The following is a 16984-nucleotide window of genomic DNA, read 5'->3' on the forward strand; positions in this document are numbered from 1 at the left end:
GTGCTGAGGACTCTGCTGAGCTGAGCCCTGAGGGGAGCCCTGCTCTGCACTCCGGGTCTCAGTGATGGGTGTCAGGCACAAAACGTCCCTGGTGTCCCCAGTGGTTTAAGGATTTCACTGTATTTGGGAGAACAGTGAGAGTTGAAGGCAGTGAAGAGGGAGATGAAGGATGCCGTGTTCTGGGACACTCCCAAACGTAGGTGTCCCTTGTCAAGCCCTCAGACTTACTCCTGCGAGTCTTGTTGTATCGGAGGATACTCCTGCTTGGGGCAGCCTCTTGTCAGATGCAGAGTGGATCCTGTGTATACATACACACACACCACACACACCATACAACACACAAACACACACACAACACAAACATGCAAACAACACACATGCATGCACAACACAGCACACACAACACACTGAATACACATGCACACAACACACATATGTGCACAACACACACATGCACACAACACACACAGGCACAACACATACCATACACAACACACAGCACACATGCACATACAACACACTGAATACACATACACATAATACACACACATGCACATATGACACACATGCGCACATAAGCAAACATCTGGGCTCTTAAGGATTTCTCCAGGGTTCGGGGGGTAATTTGAAATTTCCTTCAATCTCTGAAACTTCAGACTGGGCACAGCTGGTGCTGGCAGGGTCTCAATGCCCCAGGTCAGTGGTGTGCACCCCCTTGACCCACCTGGGACCTCTCATTATTTCTCTCTGTCCTTGCAACCCTGCATATTAAAAGCTTTTATGTGCCAATCTCTTTTTTTACATTAAACATGTTTTATTGATAAAAACCCTGTAACTTCCCTTCAGAGCTTCTGACTATAATCAGATGACCTGTGGCTGTAACTTCAACCCAAATCGAAGACACATTCTGTTTCAGCATTGGCCACCTGGCAGGACCCATGCAGGCCCCTGGGGGGCTTTCTGAGTCATCGGGGAGAGGAAGAGCCACACCTGCCCTGAAGGAGACCTGGGCTTGCAGGGACTCCAACCTATACTGGCCTACAGCAGCCTAAGTGTGGGCATCAGGGTGCCACTGCCCTGAGTGGCTTATTTCCACACTGGGAGGTGGGGGCTCACTGTCAGGATGGAGCTTATTTCTAGAATTATAGTGTTTCCTTTCACCGTCTGATAAACTGTGAGGAGAAAGGGTAACAGGAAAGGTCAGTTTTTCTTCCATTTTGCAGTATTTTGCTTGTTTTCTGCATCTCACCCATCTCCAGCATTGGCGAACACAGCCCATGAGCTGCCCTCCGAGCTCCCTTGGCCTTGTCCTGCCTTGGCCCTTTAATCCTAATGGGTAGCTGTTCTTCTCCCTGCCTTCCTTTCCACTAGGAACCCTCCTGGCTCTCTTCAATGTTCCTTCTTAAATAACAAGGAAAACAACAACAACAAAATAAAACACCATCCAATTTTGCAAAGCCTCAGGGGGCAGAGTCTAAGCAGCCCATTCACTCTGCAGGGAGCAGGTCAATTAGACTGTGGTCCACAAGAGCCGGCCAGGTTCCCCAAGTGGATGATGCCTCTAAGACAGAGCATGGGGCTATCCCTGATGCATGTTCCCTAGTCCCCCCACCACCCACAAAATCCTACATTTCTCACAAGAAGAATTGTGCTAGGAAGGCAGACTGAGATGTCTGGGAAACATGAGGATGTTTAAGATGTCTGTCCAACAGCAAGTGGAAAATAACACACTCCAGAAAGCCTCAGCAGGGTCCAGCATGCACGGTAGGCGATTGCCAGGCTCCGCGGCCCTCAGAAGAATGAGATGCCCGCCTGGTGGGCCTGGGAATGGCACTGACTAAGGATACATAGAAAGCCCTTACGGAAACATCTGGCATCTACTGGGCTCAGTGGGAGGGGCTGTTATCATCTCTGTTGTAAAATTCACTTCCACCTAGACTCCTGACCTCCCAACTTCCAACTGTCAGCTCATGCACATGGTTTTAAATCGTGCCTTGAGATCTTACAAGAAGTGTGGTTTTGGCCCTGAGACTTGATTCATTCTGCCACCTTCTATCTACCGAGCACCTCTAAGGGTAAGAAACCTAGCAGGACATATAGGGAGGTGGACGGGGAGCACACACAGACTCGGGGTGGATCCTGTGGACGTGGATGGGGGTCACCCACAGACTCAAGGTGGATACTGGGGAGGTGGACAGGGAGCATCCACAGACTCGGGGTGGATCCTGGGGAGGTGGACAGGTAACACCCACAGACTGAGATCTGCAGCTTAAAGATAGGGAGGAGATGAAACAGCCCAGATGGCTTTGCAAACCATGTAGAGCTTCTGGAGTGTCCTGACCAGGGACTGACATGTCCAGCTCACATTCCTTTCTATTAATAGTACAGTCTCTCCACTGATGGGCTGTCCTGGCAGAATAAGCTAAGTTCATCTACTGGCTTTGCTCAAGGAATGAAAATCCACCTCCTAGAAGCAAATTCTCTGCCTGGCTCCCCAGGAATAAAACTGAGAGAATCAATCTTTCTATGCATCAGCCCCCTAATCCACAGAGGGCATTTTAAAGTCTCCATATTCTAGCTACTACTTCATGACTTATTTGGTTGAAGGCTGTCAACCAAGAATTTTACAACCAGTAAAGCTACGTATCAAAAATAAAGACAAAATAAACACATTCCAGATATATAAAACTGAGAAAATTTGAGGCTAGCTGATCTATCCACCTTATAGAAAATATCAAGGAAAGCTTTTTTAGGCTGAAATCAAGTGAACACTGATAATAATTTAATTATAAATCAACATAAAATGCAAAGGCACTGGTAAAAGGTAACCGGGTCCATTATAAAAGATTAGTATGATGCACATGTCTCTGCCTCCCCGCCCTTTTTTTTTTTTTTTTTTTTTTTTTTTTTTTTTTTTTGGAGACGGAGTCTCTGTCTCCCGGGCTGGAGTGCAATGGCGTAATCTCGGCTCACTGCAAGCTCCACCTCCTGGGTTCACGTCATTCTCCTGCCTCAGCCTCCTGAGTAGCTGGGACTACAGGCACCCGCCACCACGCCCAGCTAATTTTTTTGTATTTTTAGAAGAGACGGGGTTTCACTGTGTTAGCCAGGATGGTCTCGATCTTCTGACCTCGTGATCTGCCTGCCTCGGCCTCCCAAAGTGCTGGGATTACAGGCGTGAGCCACTGAGCCCGGCCATCTCTGCTTCTCTTAACTCATTTAACAAAGTGATTGTGGCGGGGTGCTGTGGCTCAAGCCTATAACCCCAGCCCTTTGGGAGGCTGAGGTGGGTGAATTACCTAAGGTCAGGAGTTCAAAACCAGTCTGGCCAACATGGTGAAACCCCATCTCCACTAAAAATACAAAAAACGAGCCAGATGTGGTGGCGGGCACCTGTAATCCCAGCTACATGGGAGGCTGAGACAGAAGAATTGCTGGAACCCGGGAGGCGGAGGTTGCAGTGAGCCAAGATCATGCTACTGCACTCCAGCCTGGGCGACTGAGACTCTGTCTCAATAAATAAATAAATAAATAAATAAATAAATAAATAAATAAATAAGAAAGTATTGTATACAAATGTAAATATAATTGTATCACTGGGCCCAATACATATATAAATGTAATATATTTTCAAATAATGGAACCAAGGAGGTGAGTGAGAACAAAGCTGTTTGGGGGTAAAGAATTATCTCCTGATAATAACTTGAATACACCAACACAAATGAGGAAAACCAGAAATTCAAAATAAGGTTAATATCACAAAAACTGAAGACATACAATTGCTCTTTCATTTCTCAGTTTCTTTAAAGGAAACACAATTACGTAAAATAATAAAACAAGAAAACCTTTGAAGGACGAGGCTGCAAGGAAAGGGCCTGGGTAGGTTTACCTGGCTGCAGAGAGTGGGGCCTCCGGACACTGTCCTATGGGCTCTCGGGTACCCCACAGGCACCATGAGAGGCTCCCAGGGCACCAAAAGCAGGGTTTGAAGGCAGTAACCCAAAGCTCCTGCAATCAGCGTGGCTGCCCCCGGGTACAGTGAAAGCACCAGCCTTCTGGTGTTTTCCATTGTGGTTACTCGAAACATTTATCTCTCCCATTTACAAAACCACTTAGACAACTGGTTTCTCTCCAAGCTTTCAAGCCTTAGATGGCTATATGCAGAATCATGACGCTGGTCTTCTTTAAATAAGGCTGTTAGACAAACACAACTGTAACCATAACAGGAAAGACCCCAGCACTGTAATAATAAGCATTTCCCAGGGCTTTCCTGCCCCGAGGCCGAGGGGCACCTGTGGGCTTGCTCATGCTTGCTGGCACCGTCGGGGCTCATGCATCAGCAGCTGGGCCACCGACCTGTCTCCTCCTCTGGCCACTCTTAGGGCACCTGGTTTTAAAGAGCTCTGTGGCCCTTCCTCTGATGTAATGAAGTAGAATGCTACACATCCAGTAAAGATCTTAATACACACCACACTTAATGCATCAAAATGTCTCGTATCAGCATACAGCCCAATTAAGAAAATACAAAGGCAAGCCTCAGTTTCCCTACTGTAAGTGAAGGGGTGGGGAGGCTGACCAGTAGGGTGACCCACCTCCCAAACACTGTATAAATCCATGATAAAGGCCTGAAATGCCCACCGATGACACTGATTCTCAATGAGCCAAATTTTCAATACACACCCAATTCAACAAGAGCCAATTCAACAAGAGTCCTAAGCTTTACCTGTCGTCACGGGGCCTGGCCAGCACACAGCCATCAGAGTCTCAATGAACACTGAACACTACCTGCAGCCCCATGCCACTTCTTTCTGGGCACACCCTTCCCTTCAAATGCACTTGTGTTTGTCCCTGGGAGATGGGAGGTGCCTGGCTGCTGCACACACAGGTGGGAGACATGCACGTATGTGTGCATGGATCAGCTGAGCATATTTCACACACGTCTGACACCTCCAAAGCCAAGAAGCGAATATCCTTGACCTCTGCCTGTCCAGCTCCACAGACTGCACATTTTACTGCTCTGCTGTAATTACAATGAAAACAAACAAAATGCAATCTTCATGATTAACTAGAGTTCCTGCTGTGTGCTGTTCAGCACAGTGTGAGGGTCAAGGCTTCCTGGAGCCCTGGGGAGGGGACAATCACCTCCACATCATTGCTTTGTTCTGCATGACAGGAAGAGCCATCAACCAGGGCCCTCGCTTTACACCTATGCAACTACAAAGCGCCCTGACCATATATGTGTGACAGAGCCAGAAATGTTGATGTGTCCACACAACAGAAGGCTAGCTCACGGCCCCGGCTGTTGGGCCCCCACTGGGTGTCTTGGCAGAAAGGGACCCATGTAAGCCACTTCAGGTCAAGTCTTCATGCTACTGACCTCCTTCCTGCAGACACAGCCTCCTCTAAAGGGAGGGAAAGGCTCTCCATCCAGAGAAGGGGCACACGGGGCTGAGAACACCTCAAACAGACCAGCCTCACTGGCTTGTAAACACAAGCGGCCTTCCTCTCACAGCAGAGGCAGGATGGGGTTCCAAAGTCACCTGCCTGCCTGGCTTCGTCCATTTACCTTCCATTACTCTCTATAGGGGAGGAAGAAGTCCCTCCTCTGGAACCATGCACTCAGGAACTTGGTTCAAACACACACTAGGGTCACCAGAAGCTTCAGTGCCTTCTGTCTCTGGATTGCACAGTATCAGGCCATAAGATTGCAAGTCTTCTCTTCACCCTCTGCAGGCCGCTTCTCCCATGGGCATCAGTTGGCCCTGGACAGCCTGTCAGTTCTCAGCCATGGGCTACCTGCCCAGTCAGATCCTGCATCAGGCACTCCACATACAAGATCGGGAGCCCTCTTGCCTATGACCAAGGTGTCCCTGTGCCCACTCTACAAATCAAAGTGCCAAGTTCCACAGAGGGTAAGTATGGAACTGGAATTAAAACCCAGATACAGCCACTGGGAGGCAGATGCTTTCTAGATGCTTTCTCCACCTTTCTCTGGCCCAGAACCCACTCAAGCCAACTGCACCTATTCTCCTGCTTTGGTGGTTCTGGGAAGGGCACATGCAGCTCCCTGACCCTGGGTCACAGGTACCCCTCACTCACCTCACCTGGGCCTTGCCTAGCACTTGAGGTCAGCAGTGACTGTGCATGGCACCTTGGGTTCAGGCGTCAGTTTGCATGGTTTTCCACTAGGGAGAGGAAAGTAAATCACAGGGCTGCCAACCGTCAGTAGCGCACTGCAGGCTTATCAACAGCCGCCAGGAAAGTCTCGGGAATGCATTTATTCCCTAAATGCACTGAGAATTTAGAAAATGAAAAGATTCCAGAGAGCCTCTCTGCTCTCAAAAAGGTATTCCCAGGGTTGAGATAAATATCACAAATAATCCTCCACCAAAAAAATTACAATTACCACTTGGAAAAGATCTCTCTGGCCAGGGAAGAAAAGAGAACCTAAGCAGAGAAAGCCCCTGAGCATCTGAGGACATGGACGTCGTCTGCAGAGCCCCTGTTGTGCACGGTGTAGCACACGCATGACTGACAGTTTCCAGAGCCATCCCCACAGTGCCTGGCCCAGAGGCTGTCCAAACACCAGATGCTCCTGAAGCCGGGCAAACAGAGACCTCCCAGAGACGTCAAGGAAACTTGTCTGAATAAAGCTCCCTCCACACGCATCTACGTGAAGCCTCCATGAAGCAAAAGTAGTGAAAGGAACCAAATCAAGAAAAACAAATTCTTCCTCCATAGGACGTGAGAGCAAGTATAGACATTATCACAATTCAAGTTACATCACGGTCTCCCTGTCACCAACGTCTCCATAAATAACATGCCGCCCAAACATGGTAACTGCAGGACACTGTGGAAGAAAATAACAAAACAAGCTCCTTGGGATGTTAAGGCATGAAGGGCCCTGGAGAGCCCTGACTTTGCACAGAAGGAAAATCAAGGACTATAGTCCACCAACAGGCCCACGACAGCCCATGTCCCACTGTCACACAACCCAGGAGAAATCACAACAGAGCAGCCTGGAGTCCCAGCCTCCCCTTGCACGCAGCTATGTAGGATGCCCCAGCACTGGATGGTAGTCTCAGGGTGCCTCAGGTAGGCTCAGCTGTCAGAGCCAGGCCCCTGTACACTCAAGAGCCAGCTGCTCAGGAGCCAGCAGCAGCTGCAGGTCTGGGTGCTCCTCACGGCCAGGAAACCCCTTCATCAGACCCATGAAGGCCAGAGAAGCCTACACTTTATGGATTCCCCAACCTGGCTTTTGTAAGTAACTTCAGCCGCAAGCCGCGTGGCGTGTTGCGGCTATTACACAGGATCTGGCAGTAGGTATGTGTCAGAAAATCTCTGATGAAGCCAAATGGAAACGAGTGCCCTGCCAGCACAAGGCTCTCCCTCCTTCCCGAGGCAGCCTACACGGTGAGCTGACCCCACACAGCTCACCCAGGTAGAGAGGGCATGGGGATGCCCTGTGGGCAGAATCTGGGGAAGCAGCAGGACAGAGAAGGTCTCTCTGCAGCTCGAGCTGAAAGGCAAAACCCCTGACCACAGAGTGTTCTGCTCAAATCCAGCACAGCCAAGGAGCTCAGCACAGGTCACTGCCCCTGGATGGGTCCTGCTCTGACCTCGCAAGATCATATCCCTATTAGGAAGGACAACAGCAGTGCAGCCCACTGTCCTCAAAGCAGCACATCTTGTATGTCTGAATTACAAATCAGAACTCTCTGGCAGTCATCACTCAGACACGGCTGCCGCAGTCAGGCTCCCAGAGGTACTGGTGACCTGCTGGTCAGTGCAGGGATGTTAGGAGCACAGCCAGCTGTGGCCTAGCCTGGGGAATTGCGGAATGACCGATTGGATTCCTGGTGAGTTCAAGGACTGGTGGCACCACCCACACATTGTTCAGAGGCTCACCGCCCTGGCCAGCCTACATGGTTGGATTGGCCCTGGTAGGTGTGGGCTGTGCTGAGGGCCCAAGGAAGGCTCCAATACACAGGAGGTGATAAAGCCTAGAGGCTCTGAGCTATAGAGACCCCTGCAGAAACCCCGGCTGCACAAGGGTTTGTGGTCCTCTCAGCTCTGCAGTTTATTGCTCTTTAAAATGGGGACAAGACCCCCTGAGTGGCTGTCACACTGGCCACTGCATCAGGATCCCCTCAGTAAACATTGCCTTCAGCCCCTACAAACAGCCCCAGGCTGTCCCCCACTCCTGGAAACCTTGCCACTAGGCATTATTAAGGTAAGTCTATTCTTTCATAAGCCTCGGTTGATAGGGTAAAAGTCTTACCGGCCACCAGTTGCTTGGTGTTTCCAATGTCTGGGCCGGATAAGCTCCACATCAGAAAATCTGCCTGGCAGCCCAGGGATGGCAGGGCTGCCAGGGTCAGCAAATAAGAAAATGTACATGTGTGCAAAGGCATGTGGATATGTGTGTGCACACTTGGTGCCAACCAAGCAGGGAAAGAAACACTATAATGGTGAACACAAAAGCCAAGCTGGTCTAATTCACTCTGAGCCCAGGACAGCCCTGGCCCTGGTGACAGGGAAGCAGTGTGCTGTCTGTGTCTACTGTGACTCACTGGGAAAGTGGGATTTCCAAAAAAGCCTCCACTCAAACAGGCTGGCTGTCTCCTGTGCGTAAAACACACATCCTTAGCCCTGGTTTCTGCATTTGGGGACCCTTGGTTTTCTCGGACACTGAGACAGGGAGCTCTAGCTGTGTAATTCAGGAAAACAGGCAATGAGCGTGTCAGTGGCTTCCCTGAAGCGCAAACCAAGGCATTGAGAAAGAAAGTCTTCTTCCTGGGACGGGTGGCAGGCAGAGTCCGTCCTGCTCCAGTGGTCAAGGAGAGAAAGTAACTCCTCACTCACCACGAACTTGGGCCACAGTTTCCTGGCTGACAACCTTCCAGCCACACTCTTGGTGTGCCCTTCACAGACATCAGGGCAGCTGCCATTTACAGGAAAGCCATGGGGCTTCTTCCTCTCTCCCTCCCCTTCCTCTCCCTCCTTCCCTTCCTCTCCCTCCTTCCCTTCCTCTCCTTCTTCCCTTTCTCTCCCTCTCTTCCTCCCTCCTTCCCTTCCTCTCCCTCTTTCCCTTCCTCTCCCTCCTTCCCTTCTTCTCCCTCCTTCCCTTCTCTCCCTCCTTCCCTTTCTCTCCCTCTTTCCCTTCCTCTTCCTCCTTCCCTTCCTCTCCTTCCTTCCCTTTCTCTCCCTCCATCTCCCTCCTTCCCTTCCTCTCGCTTCTTCCATTTCCCTCCCTCCCTTCTCCCTCCCTCTCCTTCTTTCATTCCCTCCTCACTTCCTTTCTTTCCATCATTCCTCCCTCCCTCTTCCTTTTAAACATCATTTAAAAGCAGGAACAGCTGACTCAATACCTCCTGGCCACAGCACGAACAGCATGATTTGATGCTGCCTGTCCAAGAAGGACTTACCTTCATGTCCACATGAGCAAGAGAAGCTCCTGCCCGAATGGCCACTTTTCCAGGATGCTGAGCGAATGTTGGCTGCAGAGTGGACAAGAGGGATTCGGTGGCTTCTGGGCTGCCTAGACACAGCCACTGAAATACACAGCGCCCCTACATGACATTCAAATGCCACAGAGTGCAAGTTCTGGGCAGCAATGCGACCCGTGCCTGGTCATAGGCTGTCTGAGAGCAGAGGTGGAGTAACTCCCTCCAGCAGAAGAGCTGCTAGTCTCCCACACATCTCCATCCACCACCATTCATGAAAAACACATAAAAATGCTGTTTGATTAGGTAGAGGCTGATGTCAGTCTCTGGGACAATGGAAGACAAGGGACACCCCCACCTGTCTGAAGGGCACTGCTACTTCAGACACCCTGAAATAAAAATCCCACTTCACTGTTTTCTCCAGTGATTAATTCATTAATAGCTTGATGTATCCCCTTTCCCTGATGAAAAGTTAACTCCACACAAAGATGAGAAAAGAAAGATTGAGAAAACAAAACTTAGACCATGAGGACTAGGGAAAAAGTAATAAAGATTGTGGCCCAATCCCATTGGCAAATCCCCTCGAAGCTCTCAGGCCAGTGCACCTAGCAAAGGAGCTCCTGCGCCCTTTACACACTAGCCCCTCAAAGCTCCAGGAGTGGACTGAACCTGGGCCTTGGTAAGTGTTTGTGACTGATCCCGAATCTGCCCTGTTTCCAGGAGAGAGCACTTGTCTCTCTGTTTCAGTCGACGGTTAAGTCTGAAACATCTCCTTCCTTGCAGGCAGGACGTCGCAGCTGCCCATATCCCTAATGACACACTGTCAACTGACAAGCCCAGAGCACCTTCCAAGCTCGCCCCAGGACTACGTCACAGCATCAGCTTCCCCTACTCCCAGGAATACGCTGAACCAGAACCAGGTGAAACAATGGGCGAGCTGTCCATGGCAGGCTCTCCAACTGTGGGATCTTCCTTGTCTACCTTTCACCTCCACTCAGGGGACAGGGCTCAGTGAGGGGCCTCCACCAGGTACTTGGTCACAGTGGCCAGGAGCACGGGCCTGGCCTCTCCCTCCAGACTTCGCAGTCTCATGGAAAGGCCAGGTATTAATACGAAGCACATACAGGTTTACATTTGTGAGGAGGAAAAAGAGGACAGTAAGAGAGTACGTACATTTCCATACAAGTACACACAGGGAATCTTCCTCGGGGAAAAGGTGCATCCTATTCACTAAGCAAGAAAACATTTCCTCTTCCCCTTCCTTTCAAAGGCCTCAATCGGCAGGACGGAAGCAGCAAAAATGAAAGGGGCAAAAAGGAAAACCAATTTAACTGTCTTCTCTTTCTGAAAACTCTGCCTATTAAAAGCACAGTCGGCAGGATGGTTTCATTTCCTTGTCTTCATTAAATCAGGAAGCTGAGATTCAGCAGAGATTCTGGCCCCAGCAGTAACTTATTGGAAATGACCATGAGTTATCACCCCAATGTCCTCCACATGCTGTCTGGTAAGTAGTTTCTTTACTTAACTGAGGTTGTTCCAACAGTTCTTAAAAGGTATCCAAATTCACAAGCCTACCTCATACCACATTTTCATAATTATAGAGGTGATAGCCACCTTGGTGAGAACTGTCAAGATGATTTTGATGGAGTTATTTGCTCTTCTGTGAATATAAAGATACCCAGTCGGCTCACTAATATGAACCCCCGTCCAACCCTGAATGTGTCCACAACCCCACAAACCTTCATACTGATCATTAAAATGAGAACAACCCAGACATTCACTGGGGGTGGTAAAGTTAACCGAATAAAGCACTGCTCCTATGCTCTGTATTCTTAGAGCTTTGCTCAAGTTTCACCAGTGGGTGGTATGGGGTCTGCTGGAAGCCCAGTGTGACCCACTCACTGTGAGATACTCCCAACCTAGATACACTATTCTGAAACCCCAACGGATTGCCTAGATTTGATTAGGAAAGAGAAATGCCACACACACAAAGGAAGAGTTGCACACGTGCACATGTATATACACAGACACACACAAACACTAATCTTTAGACTGCCACCACGACATGGGTACCACCTTGTGTCTTTTAGCCTTAGGAGGACTGCAAGCTTGTACAGTGTTGGAGCCATCTTTGCTCTTTCCAGAGAGAAATGACCTAATGGAGTAACCTAACCTGAACCACAGAGCCCTACACAGGTGTTCAATATCCTTCCAGAGCATTTCTCTAGCTTTTGAGACCAGAGTGGGGCACATGGAGAGCACTGCCTCACTGAGCCCACCCACAAGAATTCGGACATCCACAGAGAGCAGATACTGCTCCGGACAGGCAGTGCCTCCAGCCTCGAAGTACCCATCTGTTGGCTTAAGTGGAGTGCTCATGGGGCACCACCCTGAGCCACTAAAGTCCTGGCAATGAGGGGCTCCTCTCATTGTAGTGGCTGGCACAGAAAGAGACAACCATACACCAACCTTATTAAGGGGTGCAGTTGAGACAGCAGGAAGTGAAACCCAGCAGAAGACAATGAAATTATCTGCCCAGTCTTCTTCTCACAGGGTCATGGGAATAGTCATGGTTTCTTCATGTGTCTCAAGTTTTAATCAGCATCTACGATGCCGTGTTGCCAGACCCGAGGGAACATCAGCTCAGTGTCAGAAGCAAAGTTGAATGAGGCTGGTAACATTTACATACAATGCGTCAGGCCCCATTCTAAGTACTTTACAGTATTAATCCATTTAACTTCCCCAACAGCCTAATGAGGAACGTGCTGCCCCCACTTTACAGATGGGGAAACTGAGGCACAGAGCAGCCAACTTGCCCAGGATTATACAGGTAGAAAATTATGGTACTGACTCCTCAGCCTGCACTCTAAGCCACTATGCTGCTGCATGTTAAAACTCTAGAAAACATATCGATTGTCCTCAGGTCAGACATCCAAAGGTCTGGAGTGAAGAAGTCTATAAAATGTTAGGAGAAGAAAAATGTGATTTCCTTCATGTTTTCCTTTAAGTGTGCTTGCTACAGGGGTTGGCGAGGCAGTCACGCTGGCTGCCACTAGCGCAGGGAAATTCTCATGTGGGTCAGAAAAAGCACCCCTTCAAGACAAATCTAGGATAAATATGACGTGAATGGTGCCTGGCCCCTGAGTTGTATGGTGTATAACCTATGCATCTCAGGGCCCAGGCACCATTCCCACTACATTTGACAGACTTAAGAGCTGTGGGAGGGGAATTAAAGAGTTCCAGGCTTTTAGAAAGAAGAAAATGCAGTTCAAGACAACACACTCATATATTACTTTCTGGTTTCTGCTCCCTGAACAATTATTTTCTTAAATTACAAATTACGAATCTTTGTGTGTCAACCTCGATAGTAATCTTTGCATCTAAATCAAAGAGAAGTCATGGTCTCCACTTGGCCTGGTGGTTTAATAACCACCTGTTCTATTATATGTTCTATTTTCCAGACAGCCTAATTCCTTTCCAAATGACCCAGATACAACCATTTTTATCAAAATTCTAAGCACAGCCCCAAGCACAGGCTAAACCGAAAGACTGTTAAATTAGTCAGAATAAGAATTTGCTGCCTCAACATCTTAGATCCAGCATGAAAATCATGGACACAAGTGGTGTTTCTGCTGCTTGGATTAGAAAACAAATAGCAAGCCTGGGAAACGTGAGAGCTGGGCAGCAAAAAATTCCCTTGCCAGCCCACCCAGATAGTGGTGCCCACGTCCTGAAACCACATGGACACAGCCTATCCTGAGGCCCCTTTCTTTGTAAACACTTCTGCCTCCCAAGGAAATGAACTAATCAAAGCACCTTAATCAAATTTAAAGGGTAGGCCGGGCACGGTGGCTCATGCCTGCAATCCCAGCACTTTGGAAGGCTGAGGCAGGCGGATCACTTCAGGTCAGGAGTTCGAGACCAGCCTTGTGAAACCCCACCTCTACCAAAATACAAAAACTAGCCAGACGTGGTGGCGCAAGGCTATAATCCCAGCTACTCGGAAGCCTGAGGCAGGAGAATCACTTGAACCCGGGAGGTGGAGGTTGCAGTGAGCGGAGATTGCACCACTGCACTCCAGCCTGGGCAACAGAGCAAGACATCAGTTCCAAAAAAAAAAAAAAGAAAGAAAGAAAGAAAAGAAATTAAAGGCTAGACATGTGGGTCTAAATTCAAACTGATGGATTTTGCTTTTTGAGGTTCAAGAAGAATAGAGTGATTGACTACAGTCAGTCCCCTGTTTCAGTCCCCTACTTACGATGGGCTGACTTAGGACTTTTCCACTTTATTATGGTACAATATAATACACAAACCATACTTCACATAGCTACATAACCACTGTTTTTCACTTTCAAGACAGTATTTGGTAAATGACACAGATATTCAACACTTCATTATACAACAGGCTTTGTGTTAGATGATTCAGCCCAACTGTAGGCTGATTACATTAGCCAGCCTAATGTATATTGTTCTGAGTACATGTCAAGTAGGCTAGGCTGAGCTATGAGGTTCTGTAGCTTTGGTGTATTACATGCATTTTCAACTTATGATACTTCCAACGACTGATGGGTTTATCGGGACATAACCCATCTTAACTCATTCTTTCATTCTAGTTTGCCTGAAATATCCCTAGTTTTAGCACTGAGAGTCCCACATCCCAAGAAACTCCTCAGTTCCAGGAACACCAGGACAGCTGACAACCCATGACAAAACTAAAACTGAAGGCCTGTAAAAAGACAAATCTTATAAAATGAATCTGAGGAAGCAGTTTCAGAAGTAAACATTAAGTTCAGAAAATTTTGACAGTTTGCACCCAAATATTCCTCTGAAAATAAACTCTGCTTCTGTTGAACAATGTAAACTTTCTAAATTAAGCCTAAGACATCTTTTTAAATTATAATGTTGAAAGTTTTTTTTTTTTTCCTTTTTTTTCCTCCTCTGAGACAGGGTCTGTCTCACTCTGTCACCCGGGCTGAAGTGCAGTGGTGCAATCTCGGTTCACTGCAACCTCTGCCTCCCAGGCTTAAGCAATCCATCCTCCAACTTCAGCCTCCTGAGTAGCTGAGGCCTGTGACACCTGACCCAGCTAATTTTTGTATTTTTTGTAGAGATGGCATCTCACTATGCTGCCCAGGCTGATCTCTAACTCCTTGGCTCGAGTGATCCTCCTGCCTTGGCCTCCCAAAGTGGTGGGATTATAGGCAAGAGCCATTGTGTTCGGTCAAAGTTTTATCTTGTTTTATTTGGGGGGTAGTTTTGCTAATTTAAGAACATGAGGTTGAGAACCCTGGAACCCATTCTCTTAAAACTCACTATGTATTTTAAAGGGATTAGAAAACTGGTATTAAAATATTAAATATTTGGTATTTTTTAGTATATCTGATTTTTTTTGACTATTACAAAAGTTTATTTAACAAAAGTATAATATGAAAATGTACACGACCTAATTTTTACATCATAGTAAAACAGACCCTATGAAGAGACGACATGGGTTTCTCTGCAGAACAGCCATTATTTATACTCGTTCCAAGGCTTCTAACGTGATGATACTATTTCCTCCTATTACCACCATTCCACTATTGTTCTGTTGCCCACCAGCCGCCATCTCCATGCATTCATCTACCACAAGATTCATAAAGGGATCAAATGCCGGCAATATTCCTTGGACATGTCTGCCACCATTTAATTTCAATGACAACTTCTTGTCCATAAATTTTTTCAACTCGGGAGGGTGAGCTTTGCTCATGGTGTCTACTCCATGGGTTCACAGATGCCTTGAAACATAATGCACGGCCTCCCTCATGCTCCCGCAGTAGGTCCGGTGTCCTGTGTCTCTCTATTTCTTTACTAAAGATAATTTGGGCCGGGCATGGTGGCTCACGCCTGTAATTAATCCCAGCACTTTGGGAGGCGGAGGCGGTGGATAACCCAAGGTAAGGAGTTCGAGACCAGCCTGGCCAACATGGTGAAACCCCGTCTCTACTAAAAATAAAAAAATTAGCCAGGCATGGTGGCAGATGCCCGTAATCCCAGTTACTTGGGAGGCTGAGGCAGGGGAATCACGTGAACCTGGGAGGCGGAGGTTGCCATGAGTCAAGATCGCGCCACTGCACTCCAGTCTGGGCAACAGAGTGAGACTCAATCTCAAAAAAAAAAAAACAAAAATAATAATAATTTGAAAAAAAAAAAGCTATGCAGAACACAATGTATATGCCTAAATAATGTTAATTTAGAAATTTTAAAAGGTAATTTTTAAAATGGTTTCACTTTTTTGGATTTACTCCAGGTAAGTGATTTGATTTTTTGTTCTACCTGAATAGCACCGGATGTAATTATTTCCCAGGGCTTCAAAATTCTGAAAATCCGAATTCCCTATTGAAGCACTTTTTTTTTTTCTAAAATAGCTAATTCCTAAATTACAACAAACACAGAAGTTGAATTTGGCAAGTTTTAGTAGTTTGCTTCTAGGGCCTCCTTTGATATAAATGTGTTTTCCGTATTTGCCTCATACTCAAAAGTTTTCTAAATTTAGCCCAGGAAACATACTATTATTATTATTACCACTGTTATTATTTTGTTAAAGGTTTTCTGTATTTATCATGTTTTGAAAAGAAAACGGTCAAATTCTAGATCCTTTAAAATCCAGTCCATTATTGCTCCATTTATTTTAATAATATTAATAAATATTTAAGCCTGCTAAGTTTTCCGAGTATATCAAAATTTATTATGATGATCGTTTCATGAAGAAACGAAGTCGTATATAATACAAGCTTACTTATAATACAAGCTCAGAGGTGAATTCAGAACCGATGGAGACTGTTAGTTCGTGCGTGTTTAGAAGCCCCCACGCTGGCTCTGTCCGACCGGCAATAGGTGAGATGTCTTCCCCAGGGCTTCCAATGTTCTAAAAATTCTCATAACTTGGTTCAGGTGCTTTTCCCTAAATACAAATTCCTGAATTATATCAAAACCTTAGGGAACATCCCTAGGAGTGGAGAAAAACCTTAAGGACAGAAAAAATACAAGAATTCTAATTAGATAAAAAAGAAAAAAAAGAAACACTTACTGTTTAACCCTCGAAAACACTGATGTCAGTCACGGTAAAAATAACAAGTTTTCATTTATATTTCACTGACTTAAAATTTTGTAGAAAGAGATCTGGTACAGGCCGGGCACGGTGGCTCACACCTGTAATTGCCAGCACTTTGGGAGGCCGGAGCGGGTGGATGACAAGGTCAGGAGATCGAGACCATCCTGGCTAACACGGTGAAACCCCATCTCTACTTAAAAAAAAATAAAAATAAAAAAAATTAGCCGGGCATGGTGGCAGGCGCCTGTAGTCCCAGCTACTGGGGAGGCTGAGGCAGGAGAATGGCGTGAACCTGGGAGGCGGAGCTTGCAGTGAGCCGAGATCGGGCCACTGCACTCTAGCCTGGGCGACAGAGCAAAATTCTGTCAAAAGAAGAAAGGAAGAAAGAAAGAGAGAAAGAGAGAGGGAAAGAGGGAGGGAGGGAGGGAGGGAAGGAAGGAAGGGAGGG

The 16984-nt window shown here is 47.2% G+C and overlaps 1 protein-coding gene and 1 pseudogene across 1 annotated transcript in view; both read right to left on the reverse strand.

The window, feature by feature from the left end:
- LOC108520523 (SH3 domain-containing RING finger protein 3-like) overlaps positions 1-16984 on the reverse strand; it is a 222759-nt gene that overhangs the window by 83379 nt on the left and 122396 nt on the right. The window lies entirely within an intron of this gene.
- Positions 14962-15192, reverse strand: LOC108520526 (small nuclear ribonucleoprotein G pseudogene; annotated as a pseudogene).

Source organism: Rhinopithecus bieti, unplaced genomic scaffold (genome assembly GCF_001698545.2).
Source record: "Rhinopithecus bieti isolate Rb0 unplaced genomic scaffold, ASM169854v2 scaffold_53274, whole genome shotgun sequence".
NCBI lineage: Eukaryota > Metazoa > Chordata > Mammalia > Primates > Cercopithecidae > Rhinopithecus > Rhinopithecus bieti.